Source organism: Desmodus rotundus, chromosome 3 (assembly GCF_022682495.2).
Source record: "Desmodus rotundus isolate HL8 chromosome 3, HLdesRot8A.1, whole genome shotgun sequence".
Classification (NCBI taxonomy): Eukaryota; Metazoa; Chordata; class Mammalia; order Chiroptera; family Phyllostomidae; genus Desmodus; species Desmodus rotundus.
Genome location: NC_071389.1, coordinates 166,492,182 through 166,513,093, shown reverse-complemented (window position 1 = coordinate 166,513,093; position 20,912 = coordinate 166,492,182). Strand labels below are relative to the sequence as shown.

General features: G+C 40.9%; 1 protein-coding gene across 8 annotated transcripts in view; it reads left to right on the top strand.

Annotated features, from left to right (window-relative positions):
- The window catches only part of PPFIBP1 (PPFIA binding protein 1), a 153,423-nt gene that overhangs the window by 29,047 nt on the left and 103,464 nt on the right, over window positions 1–20,912 (top strand). For all 8 annotated transcript variants that reach the window (XM_053921700.1, XM_053921698.1, XM_053921697.1 and 5 more), the window contains exon 2: window positions 20,545–20,637. The gene's annotated coding sequence lies outside the window, so the exon portion shown is untranslated. The remainder of the gene's footprint in view (window positions 1–20,544; window positions 20,638–20,912) is intronic.

Sequence of the window (20,912 nt, the reverse complement as noted above, 5' to 3'; positions counted from 1 at the left end):
AAATACCTTACTTGTTTTTTGAGGGTGGTTGGGGAAATGAGATTCAATATAGGTACACTCTGCTGCCTGCCACCCCCACACAAGCACTGCACACACACACACACACACACACACACACAAACATGCTGCTTGGACTCGAGTAAGACCTATGCGTTGTGTATGTGTTTCACCTTCTGCAAAACAGAAGTACAAAGGAGCATGTGTACAGCGTGCTGTAGGGCCCTAATTAGGAAGCTGCATTATGGTAAAGTCTTATTGGCATCACCGGAAATACTAAGGCTAAACTTAACCTAAACTTACCAGTTACCTATTTTCCTGGACATAACTCATAGTCATAGGAACAATTTTAAGCATCAAGTATGTGTGAAATTCTCATCAGTGCTAAATACTAATAACAGCTTGTATTAGCTTAGTTTCTTTGTTAAAAAAAAACCACAAACTTTTTTTAAATAAGATTTTCTCATGCTTCCTGAGGTTTGAGGAATGTGATGGTTCAAGAGGGAAAAAAAGCCAACCCAGTAACACAGTACCAGAACTCTGTTATTTTACAATTGGATCACGGGGGTACCTATGATATTTGAAAACCTAATTATAGTTATACCTCATGGAATAATTATAAGCTCCTCTTCTTCCAGACGCAAAAATTAAATGGTGAAATCTCTACGCACATACACAGCACCAGTGTGGAACAAACCCTACTATTTTCCTACATGAAAAAAATAAATGTAATCGGGCCAAGTTGACATTCTAGAGAGGACACATCGACTAGGAGATGGTAAAGCCGTTCATTCCTCCCTCTCAGAAAACAAAACGCTGTAATCGTCATCTAAGCTAGAACGTTGGAGGCAAGCAGCTGAGGCTTTTCGTAACGATCAGATAACGTCTATGTAGCATTCTTCATCTGTGGAGAGAGTTGGTGCTGACAGGTAAAGGTTACAAGTAAAAACTTCATGCGTTTGGATCTTTTCAGTATTTCCTCAAGGAAATTTGTCCTTGTGTAAAATACACGGTGGGTTTTTTATTTGAAAAATATACAGCTTTTCCCCTTTCTTCTCAAACAGCAGTCAGTAATCCTGTGTCTTTAAATTCACATTATTGGCTGGTTTAGACCTTGGCTGAAAAACTTTAGAGGAATAAAGGGTTCTAATCTGCCTGAGCAGAGATGAGTTCACAAACCCTGTTAATTCATTCAGGAATGAGTTAAATGCAAAACAAGTGTATTTGTTTTGTTGGTTTGGATTTGGTGTCCTTCGCTGCCAAACCTCATGGATTCTGTCAGTTTGGGTTATGGTCATTAAGTGGGTGGGACCGGTGTTACCATTGAGGGAGACTTGCCAAGGGCACGTGAAAGGAAGAGTCCAGGTTAGCACGTGATCTGCGTCCTTCTCATGCTACAGATTACCAGCGCCTTTTAGCCGTTTTCCTAACGCAGGCCTGGCCTGATCAGTTGGAGGCGATACTGACAGATACCCCTTTTGGGGCTCTTCCTGTGAGCCCAGTATTGTACAAATGTTTTACTTACTTCAGAGCAGCCAGGTGAGGGGGGCATTATTACCTCCATTTTAAGCTAAGTGCATTGGGCAACTTCAGTGGGCACAAAGCCAGCGACCAAGTCCAGCCTTCCACATCCAGAGCCCGTAAACCTAACCATTTTCTCTCCCTAGGACCGCTGTCAGGTTCACTTCTGTGCACGTGAAAATGTACTTGATATCCTGTGCACCCAACCCTTTCTTTTAAATAATAATTAGAATTGGGAAACAGAAGTTCATAGGTAATCGCATCACGAAGAAGTTGTTATTACTGTTACTAGTTGTTATTAGAAGTTGTTATTATAAGGTGTTTTGAACTTTAATTCTTTATTTATGGGTAAGCTATACCATTTTAATTTTTTTATTGAATATATTTGACATACAGCACTGTGTAAATTTAAGTTGTATAATGTGTTAATTTGATACATTTATATATTGTAATATGATCGCCCTTGTAGTGATGATATTTAGCACCTCTATCATATTACATAATTATCCTTTTTTAGTGGTCGACATACTTTTTAGTGTCTTCGCAAGGTTGATGATTGTAGTGCAGCTCTGTTGTCAATACTCATTATACTGTGCCTTGGCGCTCTATTTCCTCTCAAGATGCTGCCTTGTTGCAAGTTTGTACCCTTAACACCAGTCTCGTCCCACCCCTCCATGCCGATTTTCTTCTGCACAGAACCATCCGAGGGCTTCTTCTCTCCCTCAGAATGAAATCACATTCCAGCTCTTTAAAGTGACACAGAAATCCTGCATCATCTCCCAAACCCACCTTCTTTAGCCTTTCCTCCTGCTCCTCCTCACCCTCACTTCGCTCCACCCGCCACTGCCTCCTGTCTGTCCTCTAGTTCTCCAAGCACACTCTTGCCTCAGGACGTTTGCGCTTGCTGTTCCCGCTGCTTGGAACACTTTGCCCCAGAGAACTGAGTGGCAGTCCCTCATCTCCTTCAGGACTGTGCTCTGATGTCACCACAGCAGGACAACCTTCCCTCACCAGCTTGCGTGAAGTAACAGCCCTCCTCTCTGAGCTCTCTCTTTCCTTACTTTGCCTCGTTATCTCCACAGTACTATTTCTTATATTTTCACTTGTTTATTTATATAATTGCTGTTCCTAGGCAGGGACTTTGTTTTGTTTATTGCTATGTCCCCAGCAACCAGGCAAGTGTCTGGGATGTAACAGATGCTCCGTAAACATTTGTTTAATAAAAGAAATAAATGAAAACATGTGACAATGTACATATGTATGTGCACGCACATCATGCACTCTTATACATGGTATTTTGTAGTTTGCTTAGCATCAGGACTAATGTTCCATTATATGGTTATTTTATTTTTATTTTTTAAAAAGATTTTATTTCTTTCTTTTCAGAGGGAGGGGAAAGGAGGGAGAAAAAAGGAGAGAAGCATCGATGTGCCAGAGAAACATTGATCTCGGTTGTCTCTGGCACGCCCCCTACCAGGGACCTGGCCTGCAACCCAAGCATGTGCCCTGACTGGGAATCAAACCAGTGACCTTTAGCTTTGCGGGAGGATGCCCAGCCCACTGAGCCACACCAGGCAGGGCTATACGGCTATTTTATAATTGAATTGTTGAGGTTTCTTTGGAACTACATGATTTGTTACCCTCAGATTGTCCTTCAGATGGCTTTGATTTATTCTTCTTTACCTTTAATTTGCAGAACCATTTAGTTGCTAACTCCTGTTGGGTTTCTTCTCCCTCCACCTTAAACATCAATATTCCTATTCCCATTACTACCTAAGCTATTCTTTTCCTAAAGTCATAATTGTGTCATGTTTTCAGATATGTTAAAGGAAATGGGCTCTTTAGACTGATAAAACTGGGTTTTATTCTGATTCTCTCACTTCCAGCTCTTGTGTTCCCAGGCAAGTTCAGTTCTGAGCCGTGGCTTTGTTGGTCACACAGATGGTATGATAATATTTATTTAGTAGAGCCATTTGTAGGTTTAATCAGAGTAACTCATGTGAAAGCAATGCCATTTCATTATTACACTCTGAAAAATTCAGGCAGACTGGAATCCTGGGGTCGGTATTGTTTTTTTTTTCCACCTTAGAAAATAAATGAATGTGGTAGGCATGATTCTAAAGATGTCCTCCCTGGAGTCCTGGTTTCTGGTTGTTCAATCAAATACTAATCTAGGTACTGCTGTAAAGGAACTTTGCAGGTGGACTTAGTAACTAGCGGACCTTCAGATAGGAAGGTAGCCTCCATTGTCCAGAGGGTCCTATGAATGTACGTACATCTCTCTGATTCAATCAGAGAGATGGTGCAGAAGAGGGAGGCAGCTGAGAGGAGAGGCAGAAAGGGAAGGCAGAGAGACTGAAGAGTGAGAGGGACTTGACCCACCACTGTTGACTTTGAAGGAGGCTATAAGCCTGGTAGTCTCCATACGTTGAGAACAACCCCTGGTTCACAGCCAGCAAGGACATGGGAGCATCAGTCCTACAGCCACATGGAATGACTAATTTTGCCAACAGTCTCTAGAAAGGAGCACAGCCCTGCGGCCACCGTGATTTCTGCCTGTGAAACCTGGAGGGGACAGCCAGCCACACGGTGCCCAGACTTCTGATGCACAGAAACTGTGAAGTAATAAGCAGGTGCTGTTTTAGGCTGCTAAACTTGTGGTTGGTTGTTGTGGCGGCAATAGAAAACTAATACAGTAAGTCTGAGTTTGAAAAATAAGACCTATATGGGAAGGATGGTTGGGCGCAGCTGCTGTAAAGGACAGTTTACTGATCTTCAGCAGTCACGTTTCTGAGTGAATGTTGCCTTGTGGAGAATTCTCCTTTCCAGAGGCTTGTCGGCTGGAAAGACTGGGAAACTTCAGTGGAATCAGTGAATGCATGCTCCTCGATCCACGTTGGGGATAGAGGGGTAATAACGCATTCGAGTAGTCGAACTCACCTTTTTTTAAAAGAAGCAACTTTTCCATCATAGCACTTCCTCATCACAAATGTTCTTGGATTACAGTTTATCTTCTACAGTTGATGTCAACCTTTTAAGGAAAGAAGTTTTGGCTTCTGGCCAGAATTTAGAAAGGGGACCTGAGGAATATCCTGAAGATCTTCTGGAGTTCCTATATTCAGGAACATCTTTGTCAGATCTCCTTCCCATGTCTGTCACCTCTGTTCATTGCCCGTAGTTTCAATTATTTCTTGGGTCTATAAGATGAGAAAGAAACTTGCGTTTTGGGGATGTCTGGGCCATTTTCCTTCCCTTCACCAGCAGCCCTCGGTGTGCATGATTCCCGTTCAGTCTTTGATATAATCATGAATTAGTTCGTGCCTGGGCCTTTGGGGCTGCTCTTGAATGGCACTCCTGCACCTACCATGCCTTCATCTTTTTAATAGCATGCATGCAAAATATTTACAGATGGCTTTTTTCATCCATGGAATACTGATTTCTGTTAGCTTTATTTTTTAAACTTAATTTTTAAACTCTTAAGTTACCAAAGCAATATGTGCTCATTGTAATACTCAAATTGTATCATATTAAAAATGGGAATCTTTCCCTCCTCTTCCCCCACTCCTTTCCTATTTCTAATCCTCTCTAATTAAGAGAAATTAAAAATTATTTGAGTATTATCCCAGACATATACAATGTTCATACATATGCATATCCAGAAATTTTTGTTGGCTTACAAAACTCTGTCATGTGATTATTTTAATAGCTTCCTTTTTTCCTCCCTAATGTGTAATGAAACATCTTTTTGTATCTGTATATACAGCTATTCATGTTTTATAATGACTACATAGTGTTTCATTAGACAGATATACTATATTTACTTACATTTAGGTGGTTTCCAATTATTCATTACCTCAAAAATGTTGCCATGAGCATCTAGGTTCATAGATCTTTTTTTTAATCCTCACCTGAGGATACTTGTATGTTTATTGATTTTTTTTAAATCCTCACATGAGGATATGTTTATTGATTTTAGAGGAGAAGAAGGGGGAGGGAGGGAGGGCAAGAGGGAGGGAGGGCAAGAGGAAGGGGGGAGGGGGAGAGAGAGAGAGAAAGAGAAAGAGAGAAAGAGAGAGAGAGAAACATCGATATGAGAGAGAAAACATCAGTCGGCTGCCCTAGGTTTCTGCCCTGACGGGGGTTGAACTGCAACCTTTTGGTGTATGGGACAACACTCCATCCAACTGAGCCACCAGCCAGGGCCTTAGATCTCTTTGGTAGAGTCTTACAATGGAGTTGCCAAGTGACAAGGTCTGCGTATTTAAAATGATGACAGATGCTGGTAAACTGTCTTTCAATAAAGTGAATCAGTGTACAGTCCCTCCTATGATTTAGTAGGTTCTCTGAAGGATACCCCGAAAACTCTTACAGGTAGATGATTCCAAGATGAGGAACGGGGTATAAGGGGCATAGGAGAGGGAAGGAGCCTTAATTTTTAGAACAGGTCCTTTTGCTTGTTTTAAACCCCGTGCCATGAAACACAACAGCAACAGCAGTGTCCTAGACTTCCTGTTTTCTCACAACTTTATAAATATGGTGTCGTACCAGTCTTTTAGTATATGAAACAATGGGTCTCATTTGATTTATATTTCTTTGATTATTAGAAAGGTTGCTTTAGCTTCATTTTATTAAAGTTTAATTCACTTTTTAAAAATTTACAAATACATTCCCATTGCAAGAACAAATAACTGAAGCACCGAAGATAATACCCACGTTCCCCGCACCCCATCTCTGCTCCCTCCCGGCATCACCGCCCAGTGCTTCGCTCTCCCAGAGCTGCCTGCCAGGCTGCCCAGCTGGGTGTAACCTCATAGGATTATTCTCTGCATTGAATATGTTGTTTGTGTATTTGTGTGCGTTTCTTTTAAACATAAAGGCACTTAGGGAGTATGCAGGCCCCAAAGGGTTAGACACTGGGCAAGCTGGCAACGGACAGTGAGTTTCTCTCCTTTTTCTATGCATTTGCTGTGTGAGACATTGAAGACTTGAACTTCAAACTTTTGACTTCCTTTCTTCTTTAAAACTTTAGATAATGTGTATAACCCTCTGCATATAAGAACAAAGGATGAGCGTGCTTTATCTGCACAATGGTATTTGAGGATATTTGAAAGGAATTCAAGTGTGTAGTTTAAAAATAGTCTTCTTTAACATTCACATAGCTCATTTCACAAAAATATAATTCTCTAAGATTATTTCATTATGATTTACCAAGTCTGGTCATGTTTTCACTTTTTCTATAAAAGAAAATCTGCTCTGTTTTTTTTTCTGAGAGCTGAAGACAGAGAGATGAAGAAACACTAAGTAAATTTTTGCAGGACTGATTTTTCCTTTTTTTACTAATGATATTTGCTTTTACTTTGCTTCCAAAGTTGTCTTCCAAGTTTTTCCATTTAGCCTTTGATGTGTGGCTGTCCTCTAATATTTTTATATAGGTGACACTTTCAAGTTTTTGCCAGAAAAAATCCAGGAAAATCCTTTTTATCTTGCCTTTGAGGTCTCTCCTGCCATCCTCCCTCCTCCAGATCAGCTCTTTGTTCCCATGATGTCTCTTTTTCACTCTCCCAGGCCACCGGCCCCTCTTGCTCCCCATCAAGGGCAGGTGCTGGCCTGTCTCCTTAGTGAGGGCCCCGTTAGCACCCTAGAAGCTCTGTCTTCCTGTCTTACGCCACGACTGCCCCGTGACCTCCACCCCCCGGGCTGTAGGTCACTGCCAGGCAAAAATGATGAGTCATGGGGTTCCTCAGCAGGCTAATGGACAGTGACCCTTTGGTTATCCATCTCTTCTTGACTTCCTCACCTGTTCCCTTGGGTCACTCTTTTTTTCCAGTTTCGAGTCTCAGCCTATAGCCCTCACTCTCTAAGGATGACATCGTCTCCTTTTATTGAAAAGATCTAGGTCAGGAGCCACAAACTCAAGTGCCAACAGGGGCTGTCGAAATTACTGACATGAATGAGGTGACAGGTGGGGACCGTGACAAACTTCAGGTTACCAGCCACATCTTAGGTGGGGAGAGCAGTGATTATTGTCCTGTGGACCCTTGGACCCAGTGTTGTCCAACTTTCTGTTTTCTCTAGAAAAACCAAATATCTAGTTTTCTAGGTGAAATCTCTTCAGGTTTAAATCACATTTTTGGAAACTATGTAGGTCAACAAAACAAAGCTGGCAGCTTGTCACTTTGATTCTCAAGCTTCGGTTTCATTTTTCACTCTAACATATTTCTGTGTTTGCATTTGCCTCCGTTTCTTTGATCGCTCATTTTCCTTCCTGTCGCAGGCGGTCCATTATTTCCTCTCTGCCACCTTTTATCTACATTAGTAACATTTAGGATATCTCCTTTCCTTTCTTTTCTTTCCTTTCTTCAGTGCTCTTGCCTATGTTCTTAATACCCCGTCTTTTATTTATTCTTTTATATTGAGTTTATTAAGTGGTCTTCATTCATTGCCTTTACTTCTTCATTTATTCCTTTAATCTCTGCAATATGTCTTTTGTCTTCCTGACTCTTCTGAGACTCTTTCATTCTTTGTCTTATGATTCGTACTAACCTGAACGTACCTCTTGGAGCACTGCTTCTCTATTCCCAGTAGTTCACCTTGCTACATCCTACACATATTACTTCTCCAAGCTTTTCTCACTGGCCCTCTCTCTTGCTTTTCCTTTCGGTTCCGGTGGCCCATTATGTGTGTTCTGCTGGTACATCAGATTCAGCATCTTCAAATGGGATTCACTATCTCACCCTCTCTCCCAACCCCAACTGTTTGGACTGACATGGTTTTGTCAGTGACACCACTGTTGTTTCCAGTCATTTGGGTTCAAAGCTTTGGAGCCATCTTTGAGTTCTTTTTTACCTCTTCTATTATTTCAATCACGAAGTCATATTTTCTCCACCCAAATTATAGCTGGCATTTGTATCTTCCTTTCCCTTTGACTTGACTCAGAGGCCCTTGACTTCAGAATTAGGATACAGGTGGTCTCCCCTCACCTCCATGCATCCATATTAATTTATGTAAAACAGAACTCTGACCATACCACTCACTGGCTCAGAGAACCTTGAAACCTCTCAATTACCAAATCCAGTCTGACCTCCTTCCCATTTCTCACCCAGGGCTTTTAGGGCGTCGCCACCCCTCTCCCTGCCCCTTCATACGCTTTGCACTGCATCCAACCAGAACTACTACAGTTCCCTGAAGACCCCCCGCTCCTCAGCATCCTTGCTCTGTTTCCTCTGGAGTTCTTTCTCCTTGTGTCTTCCAACTCTTCTTTTGCTGTTTTGAAATCCTATACTTTGTTCAAACTTTCATTTTACCCATTATCTCCTTTTGAAACAGCCCCCAATAACTACCTTAACTGTAGGTTATTTTTCCCCTAATTTTTTCCTGGCATTTCGTTGCACCTCTCATGTTACGTTATGTTATGTTATAGATCATTAGTATATCTTTCTTCTCTTCTCTTATGTGATGGATTGTAAACTTTTTTCCAGAGACTGTGCCTTATTATTAATTTTTATCCCCTATAGCATGTAGCTCAATGGTAGGTACTGAATACATAGTATTTAAGTGAGCACTTTTATTAATAAGACCACTGAACTCCTGCCAAGCAAAGTAGAATTCAGGACGTTTCTAGTGCAAAGGGCCATGCCTGGAACATCATAGGCTCTTAGTCAAGGGAAAAAGAAATTCTCTGTCCCTCACTTGAATGCTTTGTAAACAGTCAAGAAGATTAGTTCCCTGAGTGTTCAAGAACAGCTGATTCTGCCTGCTGTTCGCAGAATTTGGAAGATGTATTATCACACAGCAGGGGCAGTTTTGTTCCAAAGTACCATTATAGACAAATTGGCAAGGACCCAAGGTAAGGGAAGTCTTTAGGGTAAAACACAATTGAGTCGTTACTTAGTGGGGGAAGAAAAGAGGGGGCACCCCAGAGTTGAGCTATAGTTTTGAGGAGGAGATTTTCACTTGTTGTTAGGGATAACGGTCGTTAAAAAGGATAATAATAGCAACATTTTTTGAAAGCTCATTGTGTGCCGAGCTCCTCTTCTGAATTATCTCTGAATTCTCACACATTAGGTATGAAGTGTATCATCTCCATTTTATGGATAAGGACTCTGAAGCACAGACAAGTTAAGGAAGCTTGTTGAAGGCCATGCAGCTGGAGGGGGGTGGAGCTAGGGTTCCCTGCATGGGGCTTTCTGTGCCTCCCCTCCCCTCTCTGTAATGTGGGGAGTGGGAAGGAAAGGGTCAGTCTGGGGCATTTGTTTCCTAGTCTCATTCCTTTGATTGATTTTTTTGATTTAACCTTTATTGCAATTTTCCCATTACCATTTAGTCCTCTCGTACTCCCCTCCCCCTGTAACCCGCATGTCCATGTCCATGAGTCCCTTTTCCTTTGTGCTCCATCTCTCATCCCCCTAAAACCCCAGCTGTCATTCGTCCCTTTCATTTAAATGGTACCACTTCATAAGCCCAGGGTTCAGCTTCTGTTTTTGCCCTGAACACAGTTTTACAGAATTCTTGAAAGTTGTCCCTGTTTCTTTTCTGTGTTACTTAATGTCAGCAGAATAGAGAAGCACGTTGCTTTTGTTCAGCGCTCCCTGGGATATCTGTGTCTATATATCTGTCCACCCACAAGAGGCAGGAGAAAAACTAACCAGCCTGCATTTTGAAGGTGAGCTGATGCCCATTAAATTGAACTTAGGGATATAGTCAGTCTATGGGATACTCTCCAGGACAAACAACCCAGTTTCCTTAAACAACTTGCAAGGGGAAAGAAAAGAGATATAGGGCAGAACCTGTAGATGAAAATGTTCTTAACAGGCCTATCAAGTGTCCGTATGGTGGACCTGGATGGGAACCAACAAATGGATTTTGAAAATAAGACTTTTAAAAGACAATTGGAAATGCGCTAATTGACTGGAAATGTGATGGTATTAAAATAGAAATGCCTCTTCCTAACAAAAAGAATTATTACTAACTTTGGGGGGATGATGATAGTCTTACAGTTAAATTACCTTTTAGAGAGGTATACTGAAATACGGAACAGTGATGTTAATTCAGGGCGCTGTGGGGGTGTGGATGGGGGAGAGCGTACACCGATGGAACAAGTTGGGCCACACGCAGTGATTGTCGAGGGGGTGACAGGTGCATGGGCCTCACCCTATTACTCTACTTAGGTTTGTATATCTTTCCAGTTTTCCATAAGGAAAAGTTTTGGAGAAGAAGTGTGCTGGTAAGTTAAGCTTATGGTCCTATTTTTAAGTCCATGAGGGTTGTTTAGCCTCCATGAGCTTTTGTCCTGGCTCAATATTCAGACCAAGTAAATGTGGTGAGGATACTCCCTCAGAGCCAAGTTCAAGGTTATATCTCTTTATCATTATGGAGAGATTCCAGGTTAAAAAGTTTTAAGACATTGGAAAAATAGTAAAAATTTACCTTTAAACTAGCTTTTATTTCTTCTTAAGAGAAGGCACTGAATGGTAGTGGTCTCAAGAACCCGAAGCCCGCCCTGACCAGCGTGGCTCAGTTGGTTGAGTGTTTACTGCAAAGTGAGAAGGTCACCAGTTTGATTCTTACTGGGGACCTGTGCCTGGGTTGCAGGTTCTGTCCCCAAGTCCCTGGGTGGGGGCATGCGAGGGGCAGCCAATTGATGTTTCTCTCACGCATCAATGTTTCTCTCCCTTTCTATCTCCCTCCCTTCCCCTCTCTCTAAAAATAAGTGAATAAAATCTTAAACAACAAAAAAGCCAGAGCCCATTTTTACATCATGAAGGAGGGTTGTTGTTAGGGTCTGAAGGGAGAGAGGAGTCATTGGTTACTGCTGGTCAGACAGTTGAACAAATGTCGCAGGAGAAGCATCAGAAATTGTTGTTGTTTTTTCCCCCATGTTTTCTGGGTTATAGGTCTTGTTCTTAATCTCAGGGAACACTTCTATATATTTTTTATTAGTTGACTATTTAAAATCAAGGTTTATAGGTGAAATGTTCTTTTTCTAGTAATGATTTGGTGCACTCAGTTGTGGACAGGGCAATCTAACTGTTGATGATGCTTATTCACTCATTTCTATCCACAGGCCAGTGATCAGTCCGCCCAGCCACACCAGCCAGGGCTATTCACTCATTTCTGTGGAATATATAAGGCTGCCAGTCCAATTTCCCCCCCCAAACATGTCTTTCAACTTCCTAAATGTGGCAGGATGAGAGGTGGCGTGGTAACTGAGAAGCCCCCTTCGCGTTAGGAAGCAGGATGTTCTCCAACCACAGATGGCATGGAGGGTGGTGAATGGTCCCTTAGCTACGCTTAGTGTATATTTCTGGTTACCGTCTGGTTACTGGATGAAATTTTCCCTATGTTTTTATTTATATAAGTATTTTCTTCTGTGAGACTGGGGTTTAGATTTTCTTCTCTAAAAGTATAAACACTTAAACTTGTATTTCATATAGTATATAGCAACCATTTCTTTTATCCAATATGACGTTTCTGTTAGCTTCTCTAATAAAAAGATACCTATAACATTATTCCACCCATTTGTTGAAGGTGGAAACCTGAGGCTCAGACGGGTTAAGTAAGTTGACCAACATCATGTAGCTAAAGAGTTACGCAGCTGAGAGAGCAAAACCCAGGCCGATCTATTCCAAATTCTACACTCTTAGTTGCTCCGCTCCCTTTGACAGAAATGTTACACAGTCTTTATTGTAAAACTATGAAATACGGATAACCAAAAAGAAAAAGCACATTTATCTGAAATTTCACCACTCAGAGGCAACCACTGTCAGCATGTTGGAACTCATAGCATGTCTTTGGGGAGCAAGGGGCAGAAAACTTGCCACAGACTCTGGGAGCCACAGAGGTTTTGTAAAAACATGGGTACACCTCTCCCTTCATTCCCCCACCCCCATCTCTCTCCAAAGATGTGACGGGTGGTACAGGTCTGTGGGATCAGTGATGAAGAGGAAGAAGAAAGTATTTAAAACTGTAATCGTATGGTTTTAACTACCACGGTTGAATGGTAACGACCTCTACAACCTCGGTCTGCTTGATATTCAGCGTGGTTATTGTTAGACACATGTAGATTGTGTCCATAGTTTTTCTTATAAATAACACTGTCGTGAAAATTATATACAAAAGTCTTTGCTCCCTTGTCCAATTATTTATTTAGCTTAATAAATACCCAATGCTGAGTCAAAGGCTGTTACATCCATCTGTAGGGCTTTTGAGAACCATTCCCAGTTGCCAGTACACCCTGGAGAGAGCCATCTACTCATTCGGTCCCTGTTAAAATGAGAAAGAGAACAGATAATTTCTTGATGGGGTGAACAGGATAAGGAAAGCTAGGCTATTAACCTTGGATGGACAAGTTTGAAAGAAAATGGGAGTTGCCTCTGACTGGGAAAAGCCCTTTCATGATGGAGGTGAGCTTTATTTTGTCCCTTGTGTTGTTTTTCTTCTTATCTATCGGTGGTTAGGGTGCCTGGGTAGCAGAGCATTAAAGGTTTCAGCCTGTCCTTTTTCAGAATCGCAGTGGACTCTCTCTAGAGACTGAGAGAATTATAGGTCAGTGTGTCTTTCTGACTGTGGAAGCTGAAAATCAAATAGGTATTTTAAGTGCAGTTTTTCTAAATGAGTATATTCTATTCTAGTTTAAATAAGTCTTTAAAACGTCAGGGTCTTATGTTGGTTGACAGGGTTTCTAAAAGGCAGTTGCTGAGTAAGGCCTATTTTAGGCAGAAAACCCTCAGCTTTGAATACAAGCTTTGGGCGCTTCTATGGGATGGTCTTGTATTGTTCTGAATGTCCTGCTGTAAATATATATATATTTGTATGTAAATACATATTTTTAATAAGGAAATAAATATAAGTATATATTTATAGCAGGACATTCAGAACAATACAAGACCATAGTGTGTGTGTGTGTGTGTGTGTGTGTGTATTCAATTCTTTATAATTCACTAGCTGAAGTCTTAGGAAATAAGTCAGTGAGCCCCGGATTCATTTCTCTCTAAAACACGCGTTTGCAGAGATCCTGGTACTCGTCTGACAGTGAAAATGCCTCTGTTTCATGGGGGGCGGTTTACGGGGAAGGAGGCCTCACTGTTCTGCTGGGTCAGCAGTGAGTGGGTTCACGATGGGCCGACCCACTCCCCGCAGCAAGGCGGCCGCACTGAGGCGTGTTGGTTCGAGGCGTTCTCCTGGCGTGATGAAGTGTTATGTGCCAGTGGGCTGAAGTCACTGTTTTTATTCAAATAATCACTCTTACACATTTCACAGTGGTTCAGAATGCTCTTTCAGAATGCTTGTGGGACTGAAGCGGTTTGACTTCATATTTTTGGGATGATATTTGTAATAACGTGTTAGTTAATGATAAAGGTAGAAGGAGTTGACTCTACAGGATTTCTTGGCTATATGGACAAGAATTTTAGGGGCAGTGCCCTTGTTTCTCCCACATTATCAACAGTGATAGGACATATTTCAGAACGTCTACAGAAATGTTCTCTCTGAGGACACGACTGATTATTAAGTTACCCTTATGCTTCAAGATGCGTGCAATTAATAGGATCATCCATTCTAAAGTTCTTGCCCCAAATTAAATTGAAGTCCACTGTTTAAATATATTGTTAGGAAAATTTTATATTATAGTCCATAATACTTCTTTAATGTTTTAATACATTGTTATATGAAATCTTCGCTATAGGTCATGATATTTGTCATAAAAAATAAAGTTTAGAATATTTGCCACAAAGAATTGGTGTGCTAGGAAGGTGAGCCATGTTTATTTCCTCATTCCCACCCCCAGAATATTGCCCCATACCACATGCAACTATGCATTTGTTTATTTTTATATATAACTTCATGGTAGGCTTTAATGATTCCATTCAATTCAGTCAAAACTTTAAAAAGTCATGTTTGAATTCTAATATTGCTTAGCATATTTGAATTAGAATCTTTTTGTGGGAAATAAAACAAATTTGCCAGTACTGGCAAAGAAAGCCATGCATGAAAACCTTAGAATTAAAAAAAAAAGTAAGCCCTTACTAAATACTACAAATATGATTGTGAAGTAATATGCTAACTGAAAAATATGTGTGCCTTATTTGATGTAATATGTCAGTAGACATTGCAAGAACTAAAATGTTGGAATCTTGAGGGAAATTTGACCATAGTCAATTTGATTGTGGCACGAAGAATAGGTTCACTAAGGACTATGGGACATCAGAGATGATCACAGTATTCAGTTCAGCTAGTATTTTACAACACGGCACTTGGTAATGTGGGGACACGCAGAAAACTGTGCACTAACCTCTTCGAAAGCGTAAAGGATGAAGTCCAAGCCCTTTGTTCATCCCCAGATTTGCAGATACACTGTACCATGTAATTTATTCAACTCTTCAGTGCCTATTTATTTTTTTGGCTAAAAGCCATCACTTTCTTGCACCTGCTTAACTTCATCTTTCCTTCTATCACTAGCCCTAGTCACTAGCCTTTTTTCTGACCATTGCATAAAGAAAGAAGTTTTAAGTCAATTCATATGAGTTAATGGACAGGCAGGAAGTAAAGCCGTGTTGGACTACAGATGTTTATGGTTGGCTGGGCATTGTGTAACTAGCCAAATAGCCCAACCTCCTAATTTAAATTTGCTTCTTAGCTAAACTAGCGTTACTTGTCAGGGCCCTTGAACCTAATATTTGACAATGCACAAGGTCTATTTGGAAGACTCTATTCTCTGATGACAAGGTCTTATTGAGGAGGCCAAACATACTTGTAGAATATTTAAACAGTGAAAATCTGTATGTGATTAAATGCCCAAGTGAATGAATGGGTTGAACTACTAAGTGCTGTTGGCAAGGAGAGAAGGGGAAGACTATGTAGGGATGTAACAGGAAAGGCTTTGTTATTTGAACAAGACTTGGAAACTAACTAGAGACACGGTGTTCAGCATGGTGGGCATCAACCTGATAGTTTGAGGGTAACTCCTGCAATTCCTATTTCTAGTCAAAGGGAGCCAGAATTTTGGAGCCAGCTCTGCTGGGCTCTGAAGTTTCTTATACAAACTTTTATCCTATCTGATTACCCTACAACTTTGTAAACTGAAGCACACTCTGTGTCCGCCTTTTTAAGTCCAACTCAGTGATGGCTTTTTTCTGAAGTCTTTTTAGATAACCTAACCAGAGTCCTGCAGCACTTTGAACCTTTAACACGCGAGCTTTAGTGTGGTCTCTGGTGTACCTGTTTCCCTGCTGGACTGTGAGGATCCAGTTCTCCCAGGAAACACAAATTGTATCCCACAACATTTAGCCCAGAGATGTGGCCACCTCACCGGATGTGAGGTTGGTAGCAAAAGGGAAGATACAGGAGTACAGAGTAAGTGTGTTCTTAGAAGCAGATGCAGATATGATGTGCTGAAGAAAACAGAACAGGCCATCCTTGTTCCACGAAAGACCAAAACCAGAAGGAGGTAAGACTGGAAAAGTAGGTAAGGGGTGAGGGGAGGAGGGTCTGAAATATTGAACTCAAGGACTTGGATTTTACTCTGCAGACAGGGAGTGCCAGGTAGAGTAGCCTGCTTTAAAGAGATGGTTAGGACCCTCTCTGTCTAAATGTGAAGTTGGTGATGACGAATCCAGCAGTATGTTTTCCCCTTATTTTCTTTGGATCCTATGAACCTATCTTTTAGTACAAAAGAGCACCGGGTCCCATTGAGGTGACACATTTCCTCCAAACATCCTGAAGAACTTCAGGAAGTGAGGATGATTCAACAAGGGGCCATCTTCCGGAACCGCGTGGCAGTTGCTATCTGGATAGTGCTCTTCTTGCCAAACTGTTTAAAGTCTTTCCATAACTCCTGTTGGTGTTTGCTCAGCCTTTTCCCAGATGGAAACCAGGCAGAGGATGAGACTAGATGGGAACAGATTTGGAAGGTTTAAGGTCCCTCTGGTAAGCCAGTGTCTGAAAGGCTTTCTGAAGGGCTGAACTGCCCGGGGAGGCATTGCCCACCAAGGGGAAGATGGGCATTGCTCAGCGAGTTTGTTTGATTAGTTGTGGTGGAAGAAGAAAGATTATTGTGGGCTTTTTTATTCCCAATACCCCGCGGTTAGCTCGAATCTTAGAAATCAGAAGGGTCTTAAAACTCTATGGAAGTCCAGTTATAGTCTTAATTTAGGTATCTTTTTTTTTTTAAGATTTTGTTTATTTTTAGAGAGAGGGGAAGGGAGGGAGAAAAAGAGGGAGAGAAACTTCAATCAATTGCCTCTCACATGCACCCCAACCGGGGACCTAACCTACAACCCAGGCATGTGCCCTGACTGGGACTCGAAATGGCGACCCTTCATTTTGTTGGATGGTACCCAGCCAAGGGGGCCACACAGGTCAGGCCTTATTTTAGGTATCTTAGTTTAATCCTTTCAGAGGTGTATGTTACTTCTGTCTTTAACATTTCTAACCAGCACACCTTTTAATGACTTTTATAAAATTAAAATTATCAGTCTAGCACAGAGGTGGATAATACCAGCTCTGGACCTCGGGTGCTTGGGTTCTGATCCTGATTTTTTCACTTAATGGCAGGGTGGCCTTGGGCAAGTTATTTAACCCTCTGCCTCAGTGCCCTCATCTGTGAGATGGGGACAGTCATTTACTTTCCTCACAGGGTTTGAGCCACAATGAAATGAATGACTTCGTTGTTAATTTACTAAAGTAAAGCCCTTAGATTAGTGCCTGGTACATAAGTTCCCAGTAAATATTATCTATTATTGTATTGTAAGTGAGAAAATTAAAATAGCCAAAGATTAAATGACTGAGGTAGTTATTTAGCAAGATGACTAAGCCAGGATTAGTGTTTCTTATTTCAAGATTTAGTTCACTAACGTGCTATTTCCTAGACCAGAGGTCAGCAAATGTTTTTTTAAAGGGTCAGATCAGATAATAAATATTTTATACTTTTGGAGTCTTACAGTCTCGGTTGCAACCATTGAACTCTGTCCTTGCAAAAGCAGCTATAGACAATACATGAGTGAATGGGCAGGGCTGTGTTAATAAACCTTTACTTCCAAAACAGTGGCAGGCCTTATTTAGACTGCTGCTTTAGACTCCTGCTTTAGATGCTTATGTCATACCTGAACAGAAACTTTGGATTTTGGTTTAGTTTTAAATTATGAAATATGGTGTTATTATTGTAAATAGCAACTTCACTTCCTAATGATTAAGTCTAACATGTTATTCTCAGTGATGATGGTCATGCTTTAGAATATTAAAGGGATTTAGAAAATGAGCAATAGTAGTAAGTGTGTTATCCATTGCAAAGGGATATACAAAAGTCATTTATTTAATGGTTTGGAGGATTTTCTTGGAATTTGCAATCTGAGGTTTGGGCAGGATGTTAAGCATTTGTTTTTATTAAATGAACACCAATACAGACTTTTTTGTTTTTGTTTTTCAAAGCTCCGTATAAGAAAAGATTGTGAGTCAAATAAAAAGCTATTCATAGTTATCTTTGTCATTACACTGTGGGTTTTTCTGCTAAGAATGTTGTTTGCATGGGTTTGCATTTTTTATGCATTATTTTTCAGTTTAATAATGTGTTCTTGTTTTTATATTAAATTTGTCAGTGAGCCCTTTTGTGAGTGGCTGGCCATGTTGGTTGGTTCATATTTACAGCTTACATCTGTCTCTGAGGAAATGACGAAAGTCTCTTGCATTTGATCAAAACTGTATAACAAAGGACATCTTTGACTGACTTACACAAGGCTCATGATGGAAACTCAAAAAATCCAGTGGCTTATGTTTATAAATGTTTTTATGTAGTCCCGCCTGGTTGGGTCAAATAATCGCAGCTTTGTGCTGAGGGATGACTATGCCAGTGCCCCTTAGTAAGTGAGTTCCTCTGGAGCAAATTCAGGCAATACTTTCTTAGAATACTCTTTACAAAAATGTTTTCTACTTTCGCATGTTGTTCTGAGTTGGGTCTCACAGAACTCACAGGTAGGTATTTTTTCTTCTCTTTAAACAGTGCCACTGACCTTCTCTTCCCTCATTTCTAAGAGGCCTGGACGCGTGTGAAATATCTAAACCTTGCACGTGTAATTGCTAGCAAGGAGGCTTATGGGGATTGGGGCAGGGCTGGGGAAGTGACTGACCCACAGAAACCTACTGGGCCTTGCTCCCTGCTGGAGCCCCTAGTTGCCCACCTCGGGGGTATCCACAGGCTCTCCCCACCCTGTTCTCATCCCCTCACTGTTGGTTCAGTCTTCGTGGAAGTAAAGGTGTCCTACCTTCTGCTGTTTGTCCCAGGGCAGAAGACAAAGGCACTGGGTAGGAAGGAAGAGAAGGCCTGGCTCCCACCTGCTTGGACGCAGGCTGGCCTGTGTTCTGGGACCCAACCTAGAACTCACATTTTCTCATAAAGGCCCTGATAGGGATGGTGGTTGGATTTTGGTGGGATTACTACTCTAGACCAGCTATGTTATGAACTCATTGGGATTTTTCTTCACTAGTTTTAATGTAGTCACCATTTAGTTTCAACCCTTGTATAAGCAGCTTAAGTATCCTCTTCCCTAAGCAAGTTTTGGATCAAATTATAAAAGAGCTCAATTAAAGCAAAGTTACTCTACCTACTACCACACATCCACTCACTCCTGCCTCCATTCTCAGAAGCACTTATGGGAGAGGGTTCCTAGACACTGACCTTGAAAACTGATGATTCATATAACTTTACTTTTGGAGCACAAACTAATCTTAAAATCAGGCTGACCTATGTATGCAACATAAATTGCTTAAAATTTACTTAGATTGGTGTATTTACAGGGGTGGGCAAGAGTAAGTTTACAGTTGTAAGTACACAAAACAGAGTTTATTCTTATTTATTAATTATGGTATTATTTGTATTACAGCGGTAAACCTACTTTCGCCCACCCTTGTATGTAGGTCGTATACGAAGGCAGCTTTAGGGGAGGCTGAATGGACAGATGTGAACCTGAGTTGAGAAATTCCTTCAAGACCATCTCTATTCTCCATTCATGCCTGAAATTCCACTGTCAGTAATTCATTTTATTTTGGTGTTAAGCACCTGCTTTCTAGAGGGTTGTTTTTTTTTAAAAAAACAAAAATGTCCTCAGGAAGGATATCCATCAAATTGTTGGAACTTTGGAGCCGGTCCTATTTTTTTCCTACTTAATTAAACATCTGGAGACACTGACTCTTCAAAGGTGCAGCTGGAAGAAGGAAGCTGCCACACTCCTACTTCATAATTTTGTCTGGGACTGGCCCTGACTGTAACTACATTTGAAAAGCACATGTGAGGTAGTATTTCTAGTATTTAACTTGGAAATACTTTGCTTTCTCATTTAGATGGAGGTAGTTCTGAGGTATTTGAAGAGTGAGCAGCACCTCAGAAGGAACTTACACTTTCCAAATAATTCCTTTACTACCAAAATATATTGTATTACTGCGATGGTGGGAATCTACATGTCCACATATGTACTACTGGGACTTTTTCCCTACGTATATATATTTAAAAGAGAGAAGGGAATCAATCAAAAACACAAGTCTATAAAAGAGTGTATTACATTTCTACATATTGCCTACCTATTGTTCTTGTTGGAGAAGAAAATAATACATTTCTTCATTTTTAAAATGTTAACTAAATATTGTAAAACAGTGTGTTATTTATTTGCTCAACAAACATTCATAGAGTAACAAACATGTATCAGGGACCTTGGGCTATAAAAATTAATGATGGTGGTTTCGGCAGAAACTCAGGTTTCAAGGACTGTCGAGGTTGTCCAGTGACTGAGGTAGTAAGGGGGACCGAGAGGGAGGGAGTGCTGGATGGGGAGGAGGAACCGACTGAAGGATGACATGGGAGGAAGTTAAATCAGTTAAATCTACTGGGCCTTAACACACTTTTAAACTTGAATAACATGTGTTATCTAGTTTGATGTTCTTTGCCTGTACAACAACTTACCATCTACAGATTATATTTTTTTCTGGTGTGCTATGATTTGAAATTAGTCATAATTTATATCTTCTCTACTTGCTTCTTTTCAGTGTTGAGGAACTTTATGGATGAGTTTGCTAATAAGTGCGTGCAAGATTTGAAGAGCTGAAGAAAAACATCAGTATTAAACCTGCCTGTTTAATGTAAGTGAAATCACTCTTCACCCTTATTCATTTCTGACATCTTTAAAGCCTGCAATTGCCTTACTGTGTACTTGCTGTATAAATTTTTTCCCACTAGTAAAGTCAGTCTACTTATTATGTCTATGAGAATTTGTGACCCACCCCCCTCTTTAAAACTAGTCCGACTAGCATAGGTGGCTGAGGAATTTAGGCATGTTGTGGCAGTCAATGAGCAAATCAGGTTTTGACCCTGAGAAGGGAAGTACAGACCTGGTAGCATGTGAAAAGCACCGCCC